This window comes from Lepidothrix coronata, unplaced genomic scaffold (genome assembly GCF_001604755.1).
Source record: "Lepidothrix coronata isolate B3197 unplaced genomic scaffold, Lepidothrix_coronata-1.0 Scaffold20, whole genome shotgun sequence".
In the NCBI taxonomy this organism is placed as follows: Eukaryota; Metazoa; Chordata; class Aves; order Passeriformes; family Pipridae; genus Lepidothrix; species Lepidothrix coronata.
This window is the reverse complement of record NW_016690200.1, coordinates 1,294,171-1,305,846: the sequence shown is the minus strand read 5'-3', so window position 1 is coordinate 1,305,846 and position 11,676 is coordinate 1,294,171. Positions and strand designations below refer to the sequence as shown.

Here is an 11,676-nt window from a genome sequence, read left to right as displayed (position 1 = left end):
AAAGCACTGCATTTATATGAATGAACAAGCTCCTGTTATCAAAGCAGAGCCTTGGAGTGGCTCCACAGTTAAGCTAATGTAACACACGACCACAGGAAGTACCAGAAGGTAGATTTCAGGCTCAGACAGCAAAGCTGGAAATGTGAAGTTCTTGCTATCAATTCAAGTTCTTTGTGGTCTGGATTTACCTGGGATTTCTCTGCTGGATCTGTAACACAGAATCCAGCCTTTCTCCATATTTTAAGAAACGGCAGTACTCAGGTACCCTGTCATGCCAAAGTTCCTACAAAGTTCAGTGCTACAAGAAAAAGTCACCAGAAACTCCACTGACACATTCCTGGGTTCTTATTCCGCAGCTATCAACACTAATTTTCTCTTTTTCATGCTGAAATTCTTGCCTGGAATATTTGCCTGGATTTCCTTTCAACAAAACACCTGGGTGCAAACAAGAAGTTATTACAATGCCGAAGTTTCTGGGAGATTGATGCATTTGCTGTGTTAAGTATAGACTGATGGGTCAAAATAAGGTTAAGGTTTTGTTTACTTATAAAACCATTTTGCCATGACTACACAGTTTTCATTATAGACTTGATTACATCAACATCATAGTTTATCACCAATTGGCAGATCATGATATAACTGTTATTTCCTTCTAGCGATTAGGAATTTTGAAAGTATGCCCATCTCTTTATTTGTGTCCAAAGAAGTTTCATCAACCTCAGAAGCACTTCTATTAGATACATGGGGAGGAAATCCATTCAGTCTCAGCGTCAAGAGGAGACAGTGTTGAGTAGATTCCTTGAATTAATTGGATGTTTGCAGCAGCTTCCAAAAGTCCCAGTGGGTTCCTCTAAAAGATGTCACTTCACTCCTGAGGAACAAGTTACCTACTCCCATACAAATGTAAATTAAATTGATGTGGAAGTAACTGAGACTCCTCCATGCATTTTAGAAAGAGTTGGATCAGAAGTATTATCCATCTCTGCTCTGATTTCACAGCGTGTAGAAATACCAATATGAGCAGTAATGAGTACAAACCCAAATGACTACTAAAAACAGTCCAGACTGAATAAAACTCAACTTTAGTCTCCTGTGCATCTTTACCCATTCTCTTCTGGGATGGCACTGTTGTGTTTGCTTCATGGATGCATAAGAAAGGCATTCAGATAAATGGACATATATTAAAGGTTGCATGAAGTGTATGCAAAATAAAAATATAATCTTTATTACTCTTAATCCTACATTTAACTGAATTAACTGAAGCATGGAACCAGGGTTAGAAGAAAAGTATATTGTAGAAAAAAAAATGTCAATATATATGCATTTAAATGTAGGAGAGGGTGGAAACATATGGTTAATAAAGACAATGTGACATTCCTTTCTCTCCAGTTCAGAGTAAATAAAACAACCCTGCTTTCTTTCCAACAAATCAATCAAACCACATCACAAGTATGATGATACCCTATTGTTTCTTATGGCTTCCAGAATGAATGTGAAGTTATGTGTGTTTTGCTTGGCACAATTGCATCTTCTGCTCAAATCCCACCAGCCAGGTCCCAAGCCTTATCTTTCTCTGTCAGAATCCCCTGCAACTCATTATTTTTCATTTGAAGAATCTCTCTGAAACCTTTCCTGCACTTCTCATTCCAGGCATCTGCAGGGATGTGGTGTGTTTTGGAGCATGAGGAAGTGCTGTTTATTTTCAGCTTCCTTACTGTCTACACCCAGCAGCCTCTAGCATTTTTGAAGAAAAGTTAGAATATTTCCCTCAACATCCTTCTCTTTCTGACTTTAACTGCAAGGGGAGCATAGGAATTCTATAGTGAAGTGCAGGCAAGGACCGGGACCAAGGACATGGCTGAAGTGCAGTTCCTGGGGTATGGAAGCAATAGGTGAGGCTTCTTACTGTTTTCTCACACATTTTTCTGTGTTTACAAAAGTTTGACCCAAGTTTACACGGCTTCGCCATATCAGACCTGACCTTGAACACAGGCTGCTAAACCCCTTAGCCTTGCCCAGGACCGTCCGCATGAGTCACACCATGAGAGTATCATCCAAACGCTTCTTGAGCTCTGTCAGGCTTGGTACTGTGACCACTGCCCTGGGGAGCCTGTTCCAGTGCCCAACCACTCTCTGGGGGAAGAACCTCCTTCTAATATCCCACCTAAGCTTCCCCTGACACAACCTCAGGCCATTCCCTTGGGTCTTGTCACTGGTCACCACAGAGAAGAGATCAGTTCCTGCCCCTCCTCTTCCCCTCAGGAGGAAGTTGTAACTGCAATGAGGTCTCCCCTCAGTGTCCTCCAGGCTGAACAGACCAAATGCCCTCAGCTGCTCCTCACACAGCTTCCCCTCAAGGCCCTTCACCATCTTTGTTGCCCTGCTTTGGACACTCTCTAATGGCTTAGTCATGCTCAGACAACTTAAAATGGCACTTAGGATACAGTCCAGCATCTATTAGGCTATAAAAGCTCAAAAGTCAAGGAATGCAGAATCCCCTTATTCCAAGGGTGTCAGAGCTTATGCAGTTAGAGAAGAAGGGCAGGATCTTTACCCGAACTGCTTATAAGTGATCTGCTTTCTAATAATTTCTGATTGTGCAATTTGCCATTGCAAATTCTTACCTCTGTTTTCGTAGGTGATTAAGACATATCCTTGTGAAATCAAATGCTGGAATTCATTGCTGTAAATATTCATGTATAAATATTATTGTTTAAAAACTAATACAATTATCAGATGAACAGGAAACAAAGGCCACTCTGGATCCATAAAGTCTTCCAATTTCCACATTTCTGTGCTTTAATTAACAGTTACTCAAAAAAAATTAGATCTACCCAGTGACTGATTACACACTTAGCAGTTTGTCCCTCTTAAAACCTTCTTTTCGTCCAGTTCGGTAGTAAATGTGTGTTTAAACCACCAACGTTGTTTTTAAGCGCTGTGGTCATGCTCCTCACTTCTCTGCTCAGCTTCAGCCATGTATAGAAACAAACAATGCAGAAAGGAACTTGTCAATGTAGTTGATCTGTCACTGATGATACAATAAAATAATGCTAAAGGTTAAGGAAAAGGACTATTTGCAATAATGATGGTTAAGTGTTTGTGAGATGGCAGGAGAGTTTGTGAGATAGTTCTGGCAGACGAACTCTTTGGATTTTGGGGGCTTTCTTTAAAGTTTAGTTTAGCAGCAGTGGATGCAGTTGCTGCACTTGAATGAGTCTTGTAGTGCCTTAAAATATTCGGCATCACAATGCGTTTATTTCAACTACATTAATTGCATCCAAACATTTCTGTTTAGTCCCATTGGAAAAACAAGATTGCTGGGAGTCTTCTGTGTGCTCATTTCTTCCAATTTCTTACTTGCTTGAGGCGAATGATTTTCTGAGAACCTGGTATGTGATTAAAGATGCAATAATTCTTCCCAGAAAAAGCAATAATACCATCCAACGGTATCATATTCCCACTTCTTAATTAAGGTTCTATGCTTTTGTTATTCATTGACAGTAACCCACATACACATACTTCTGCATAATTGTACCGCAGGTTCGTTAGGGTCTGTGCATGTATTTGTGTTTGCCATTTGGAGCTCACATCCATCCACACCCGACAAGTCATTTCAGCAAAATGAAACTAGTCTTAAAGAATGAAACATAGTAAGCTATGGGTAATGGCAATTGAATATTTTAGAGAAATTGGACTTTATGAGGATCATCATTTTTCCACACTAATTACAGAACACAAGTGTTCCTAATATAAGCTTGGGAAATGCACAGTAACAACCGAGGTACAAATTTGTTGTATAGACAATGTTGAAATTTTGCTCCTAATATTACTGGCTATGAACTGCAGTTTAATTTGAATAGTGTAACCTTGGATGTCACGCTGGGATTTAATACAACTTTCTAACAGAGAAGTTTCTGCAATCAACAACAAAACTCAAAAGCGTGAAGTTTAATGACTATGGCCTAGAGTTCATGAGAGACTTCACAGTGATGCCTAATTTAAAATGTCCTATGCAGCTGCATCTGTCGAGGCATATCTTTGACAAAAAGCTCTAGAGGCTCTCAGCACCAGATAGATTTTACCTCAATTTAAACATTAAATTGAGACATTTAGAAAGGAGTGTGGTCATTGTAGACTCTTCATTAGAGTTAATGAGGACAGATAGACACCTGCAGAAGGTGAATTGGTTGTTAAGTAGATTGAAAAAACCATCTGGCTTGTGCATGGAGCTGAAACATCCTCTGAGATGCACAACTTTCTCTTGCCTATTGACTGGCACCTGAAGTGGAGAGGAAGGAATCCAGCCTCCAAAGTACTGCTTCTGCCTACTCATCCTCCCAGCTTAAATATTTAAGTGTCAATTCTGGATTATGCTTATGCTCTCTGGCAAGCAGGCAGTTTGGATCCTGCTCCCTCCTTGGTCTGGAAAACTACAACTCATTTCTTTGAAAAGTGACCTAAACACCTAAAATTGAGATTGTAAGCAGTCTCTGTCAACTCCTGCTGAGAGTATATCTCTGTACAGACATTAATACAGAGGGAAAAAAAAAAAAGAGAGAGAAAAGAAAGACAACTGACTTCAGCTGAGACATAGCAGCATCAGCCTGTACTGGGCTGGGGACAATGCCTTGAAATTAAATCCAAGAGTTTCAAGAATCTCACTGCCCCCCAGACTCTGATTGTTTACACTCATTTCCTTTATTGGCCTGGCACTTAAATATTTAGTCATAAATGAATATTCACATGGTAGAGAAAACATTGGGAAAAATCATCACCTAGATCCTGGTGCACTAAGGACAATGCTGAAAAAGCTATGAAAAATAACTTTAGAGATAAGTCCTGGAAAAATAACTTTAGAGATAAGTCCTGGATTCACCTAAATTAAGTCAGTGAGTTGGGAAAATAAAATCTTCCAGTTAATTTTCTTTGTGTCCTTACATGATTCTCTTGTTCTAAGAACAAAATCTTAGTAAGAAAAATCTTAGTAAGCTAAATTTTTTAACTTTTATAGGGACCTTATATTATTAAAATTTCAGCAACATTTATAAAAAGAAGGGAGAAACTTGATAGATAAATTTCAGCAATACAGTATGAGGTCCCATTTCCAAATTACAAAGAGATGTCCATTCAGAACAGGACCTTGAATTGTAATTAGTTATAAACTTCCCATAAAAAAATTAAATGGAACAAATTTCCCTTTAGGAACTTACCAGGCTATGCCAGCTGCTATTAGCTATCTCCACAAAACAGCTAAAGAATGATAAAGCAAATCCTTAAGTATGCCCCTAAAAATGAATTTAATTTTCTCATGTTTATTAAATGTTGCTCTGTTACTGAAATCTGAACTTTTAAGTTAACATATCTTTTTTAATTTAAAATCTTCTTTTTATAAAGCTGGTTATGAATAATGTTACTACTCCTAAGACATCCATCCTTTAGGGTAATGATTTCTAAGAGCTGGAAACTGAAACACATTCAAAGCAATCAGAGCACTTGCACAGATTCCCCAGGGTTCCTAAGAAAGATCTTGGATGGTTGAATGAGCTACTCTGAGTGCTGGTAATTCGTGGATCTAAAGAGAAGACTGTAAGGTAGCTAATATTAGCCAAGACAGCTCTGTGGTGTCCTTATGTTAGAACCATGAGAGCCCCGAGAGAGTTCATAACATCTGCCTAGAACTCTAGCAAGGTTAACTCTGCCCAACGATCACTCAACTTCTGTCAAATGAATCATGGCATAATGGCAAACTAAGTATTCTACTTCCACAGCTTTATGTGCAAATCAGAGTTTAACTATAAAACTATCACCTGTTTCCAGATCCTTAACATTTATTTTTCCTTCCATAATCAAGAATTGCAGTCATAATAAAGAAAGCTCAGTTTACTCTGCTATTATTCCATGGCATCCTAATGATGTGAAACACAAGCAAGCAAGGTCTGGTATGGGATGTCCAACATCCCTTTAAACGTCTATTGTACATACACTTCTTGTGGATTGTAAAAACTCATCTACTAAAACTGCTTCTGTAATGCTACCAAAGAGTAAAACTCAAAAGAAAATGGACTTTTGTCAGAGTGAAATGGAATTCATGTCTGATTATGTTGTCTTTCTAAAAAATCATCGCCATGATATGCTCTGGGGAATCTCTGCAAGGCTTTCCAGTCTATATGAAAATAAGCTATTGAAGTTAGAATAATAAACAGTTAATTAACTGGTCCTTCTGCATGGTAGCTACTGGATATTGAAATAATAAAGAATTCTCACAAGTCATATTATCAACTTCACTGTTTTTTGGAGGGTTTTTGTTGTTTGTTTTTTTTTTTCTTTTAGGACAGTACTGTGAATTTTTTAAAAACAAATTCAGTAATATAGAAGCACAGTTGTTTTATGTGCAGCTTATTGTTTAATTTATGTGCAGCATAGTGTTTAATTCATGTTTGTCTCACAGAATTACCCAGTAACTCTTTGTTTTCAATATTTTTTAGATAAGTAAGAAATCACTAGATGGATTTCAGCAGAGTGTTCATAACAGTTTTGGAGTTTTGTTTTGTTTTTCAAGACACAATTCATACTAAAATTTCACTAAGATAGTTTTTGAAGACAAAAGACATTTAAAAAAAAAAGTAAATTTTAATTGCTTATGAACATTGCTACAATCAAGGGTGCACTTTTTTTAATCTGCACTGAGATTCAGATTGTGCTCATCAGGTTTCAGCATCAAAATTTATGCATGCAGTCTCAGTCAGAAGCATAGGCTCATTCCATAGTGCAAAAAAAAAACAAATGGAGAACTCCACGGGGAGTTTTATCTGTCTTGAGACAGGTCAAATCATCTTTCAGAAGTGCCTGTATTTTTGGACAGATGAAAAAGCAAGCTTTAGTGATGAATTTAGTCCAGAAATATATTTTCATGAAAGTACTGCCAAAATGAATACCACCCTGAATGAGAAAAGATTTCTAAACAACTTCTGTTCAGAAGTTTCAATATTTTATGTATGAAGTAGCTATACCTGAAGAATTTCTAGACTGTAAAAATAAAGACATTAGTATACTCAATTCTGAGTGTAACACAGGTTGTGTGCTCCTATCTTTGGTGCATAATTCTGAAAAACCACACACAGGTATGAGGTGCCCTTACCTTCATCATCTCAGTAATCTCAGTGAAGCCAAAATTAATTGTGACTTCATGCTTAGATTCACAGAACCACAGAATTTGGAACATTAGTCCTCTGGAGATCATCATGTCTACTCTCCTGCTCAAAGCATGGTTAAATAGAGCAGATTGTCCAAGGTTGTGCTTAGTCAAATTTTGAATATGTCCAAGAATAAAGACTCCATAGCCTCTCTGGGCAACCCTAAATATCTATTGTTTAATTTTATATGTTCCTTAACCTTAGTATTTTAGTGCAATTTTGTAGGCATAACTACTTTTATTCAGAGATATGGCTGCAGCTACTGCAGATGTATCAAAATTAGTTTTAAACTATCTATTTTGGGCTTTGGTGGTAATGCAATAGCAACAGAATGGTGCTGTTAGAATGTAACAATTTGACTTTTTCTTGATTTCTGCAATCCTGATCTCTTCTGTGCTACAGAAACATGGTTCATCAATACGCAGGCAGTGGCAAAGTATTAGAAATATTTCCATACTAACAGAATTCAGCCACGAGTGTAAATGGTGCAAAAATTGTGAGGAGTATTGTTGTGTTTTGAGAGCTAAATCCTTTGTGTGTTGCTTTTTCTTTTTTTTTTTTTTTTAGAGGAAATCTGTCAATCCTCAGTCTGCATATCCATGCTCTGAAATAAACTGTATTCCTCAGCATGACTCTCCTCCCATATGCAACATAACAAGTATCCAGCTATTCCAAATCTGAGGCACTTTTCTGTGAGCTCCTTCCCCATCATTTAGCTGATTGCTGTCAATTGACTGTGCTGCTGATTTCCCCTGAGTTTTCTCAAGCAGGAGTGGCTGGACAATCATTTTCTTTAGATGATCATGTGCAGCAAGGACAAGCTGTCCTAAAAAGAAAGATTAAAAATTATTTATGAAAAACAGAAAGCAAAAAAGGAGGGGCATTAAAAAAAAGAGAAGTAAGAAAACCCATGTTTCATCTAATGGAATGATAACAGGTATGTGATCACAGATACATGTGATCTAGTAGAGCTGGGCTGCCTTTGTAGTCAGAGAATGCTGCATTTTTAAAGTTCAGTTCAGTCTAAAGCAAATACCTGGAACAGGTTAGACAAATTATGTTACAATTTCTCCCTACTGACTGCAAATGGAGCCCAGGGTGAGCAGCTCAGCTATCGACACCTATTAGTGTAAATGCTTAGAGTTAGGTGAGACAAATCCCACCCTAACAGTCTGCAAGAGGATATCTTTTCCAATCCTCTTTTTCTCTCTCTCTTTCTCTCTCTGGGGTAAGATGGAATTTCTGGGAAATCTGGGTTGTCGTAAGAAAGGAAGTCACAATTACAGCAAAAAGCTTTGGGTGTGTAAAGAGCCTAGGAGTGTTTAGGCCTCAAAACACCTGCAACAGCATGGACAAAAATGGATTGCTTTTGTTTCCTAGTATTAAAAGGATAATTATTTTCATTTTGTTATACATACTTAGAACGAGATTTTTGGTTTAATCCTCTCAAAGATCTGTATTGCCTTTTACAGAGAGAAATAACTAGCAAACCATGCAGTACTGAGGATCATATCCTCTATCATTTGTTCGTGTTACTTTAACAGAGGGAAACTAAATGTGGAGAAAAAGTCCACAACGTGTTACTACTGTGCAGAGACAACATGAGCAAAGGAAATACCTGAAGGAACCTGTATCCCAGCCTCACTACACAGAAACAATAACAGGGTAATGAGCCCAAAGTTATCCTCGTTATAAAGGATAACAAAAACTAGCTTAGTTCAAAGATTAGAGACTTCCCAGATTCCCTGCATGAGGGAAAGGCTTGTAGAAAGACCAAAAGTGAGTTAACGTTCCGTTGACTTCTGAAGGATTCAGTTTTTCCCTGTTAAGTCATTCTGAGAATAGAGTTCTAACATAAATTTAGCCTTTGTGGAGATGTGTAGGATCCCACACTGAGGACTGAAGATGTATTTCCCTTTAACAGGATCAATTAAGTGTTATGAAAGGAGCAAGAGAGTAAAGCTACATGCAGGAAAGGATACATATCATGTTTCTACAACTTCCCAGCAAAGAGGTAGGTGAGTAATAAAGTTGCAATCCAGTAGTGATGCTGAGACAGGGCATAACACTGGCTTGTTCTCCTTCAATGAGGTCATTTCATAAGGTAGATTGAGTTTATTAAGAATAGAAAGTAACATTTTATTTTTCTCTTTAACTTTGTGAGTGCTCATGTTAAAGTCTTAAAAAGTCTGTTCTTCTAAATCTGCTTGCTGAGAACTACACAATACCATATATACCGTGTTAACAAGCCATCTGACCTCTTTAAATATGTGCCTATGTAGTCTAATAATATTAAAGAAAGGGATTCAAATACAAATGATAGACTGTTTTATATCTATACAGAGAGAGAATCCAGTCATTAGGGATGTGGGATATTGGGAAAGACACACGACTGTGTAGGTCTGGATTAGAAAACAGCTTCCAATTGCTTCTGTGTTTGGTGCTGTGGAATTTATTGGCTTTGTTCTTGTAAAGTCATTGGAGAGCTCGTAGGGAAAAAATATAAAACTGTTTGAACTCCCAGCAATACCAGGTGTACAGGATTAAACTGAAACCTTTAAAAAGTTCATATCAAGCAGACTCTATGAAGCATATAACTCTGACCTATTCTTCCCTGGATAAAAATTCAGTGAAAGGGGAAAAAAAATAACGCACTGTGTAAGTACAGAAGGTTTACAATTTTCCCTTCTGTATTTGACATTTAAATTGGATGGACATGGGCCAATGACTGGAAGAGTAGAAGTTACATGGGACAAGTTAATATGCATTGGCAAAGAGCTTTGTGTTCAGCCTTGCTTGCATAGCTCCTGCTGTTGTTATAGAAAGCTCTGGATATCCTGTTATAAGACTCATGTACTTTTGCAATTCATACTGTGGAGAGTTTTACTGAAACAAAATAATAACTTTCTTCTAGTAATGACTTTTCTAAATGCCCTTTTCTTGCCATAGCAAAGCTATTTCAAAAATATTTGTGTTGCAAATTCAAACCAAAGAAAATTGGAGATATATGTAAACAAACACTTTTTTTTTTTTATTCTCCTCCCTTTCTGTACAATTACAGTATTTAAATGCCTTAAAGCCATTGCTCCAAACGATTGATTAGTATGCCAGGTCCATATTTTATATCAATAATGGAAATATTTTGTGCTTCTTTTGCTGACAACAAGCTGAATACTAGTTTACCATCATGAAGGTTTGTTAATGCTTTACTGTCATGAAGTTGAAAATATCCTCCTTTTATCAATTGGAGTACATATGATTGGATCCATTCTCCTTTTTCACTCTTTGTCATCTTCCTGCTCCAGTATCATCAGGTAGTTTTGTAGCTTGATTCTGATCATGTGGCTGAGTGCATATGTGCATGTCAATCCTCCAATTACAGTGATAAGTATTGTGGTCATGATTACATATGTACAAAGGAAACATCTAGCAAAAATAAACACTTTATCTCTTTCTCTTCAGCTGAAAAAAAATAGGAATAATTTCTATTTTTTCTGGAAAGTAAAAAAAATTCTGATTTGAAGACTAACTGTGCACTTGGGGTAGTATTCTGCCACAGATTCAAATAAGTAACTGGAGGGTTACAGCTACACTTCTATATGTAAGAAAGGTATATAAGCCACTGTTGAAATCCATGAAGATCTAGTCAATACAGTCAAGAGAGCTGAAGAGGGAGGGATGTCACCTTTATTTCCAACTTTTATTAGTCTGTCTTCACCAATAGTTTTATGCATCTTTGCTCCCTTTCTCTACTATCTGCTGTCCCAGACATTTTACCAGCAGTGATGCAAGGTAGAGGCAGTTTTGCAGCAGACTGGATGTACCAACACATGAAGACAGCAACACCACCTCAGCTACCACTACCACTTTTCTCTCTCTTCCACTTTTATTCCTGCTACGTCAGTCCTCTGATTGACTCCATCCATTGCAAATCTGATGTAATGCTGCAGAGAGGACTGAACTGAGGAGTCAGAGCCGTGAGAAGATCAGGAGCTCGAGGTCCTACATCACCCACAAGTGTTACCTGGAGGGATGCAGTCAGGTTCTTGACCACACCGCAGTAGTCCGTGTACAAAAAAAAGTAGCTCAGCCCTCACTCAAAATGGTTTTACTTTACTTGTGCTTTCTATCAGGAGCAGTCCTGACTCATGCCATGTTTGAATCATGCCAAGGCATTTCTGAAAGAGTCAGAATTGATACAAATCAAATACTTATCAAGGATGTAAAAAGAGAAACACATGTAGCTATATCACAGTGCTTGAACTGGTTTATTTTCCACCATAGATGAACCTTGATAGACTAAGGCAGCAATATGCAAATTTTAGCATGCACCCAAATTTATTTTACAAATGACAATTTTTTTAGAGCGGGGAAAATCAATTAGTTCAATTAAAAATGCACTCAGAGGATGGGTTTGGGGTTTTTTCTTCATTCTTGTCTACTGTCAGATTGGGGAGAAGGAGGAAAGAAGATAAGCACA

The 11,676-nt window shown here is 37.6% G+C and overlaps 1 long non-coding RNA gene across 1 annotated transcript; it reads right to left on the bottom strand.

Moving 5' to 3' along the window:
- Positions 1-336: 336 nt before the first annotated feature.
- On the bottom strand, positions 337-7,164 carry LOC108493846. The gene is made up of 4 exons (XR_001873618.1): positions 7,142-7,164; positions 5,214-5,253; positions 2,625-2,683; positions 337-435 (listed from the first exon to the last, which is right to left on the bottom strand). It is a non-coding gene; the product is annotated as an uncharacterized LOC108493846 (long non-coding RNA).
- Positions 7,165-11,676: the final 4,512 nt, after the last annotated feature.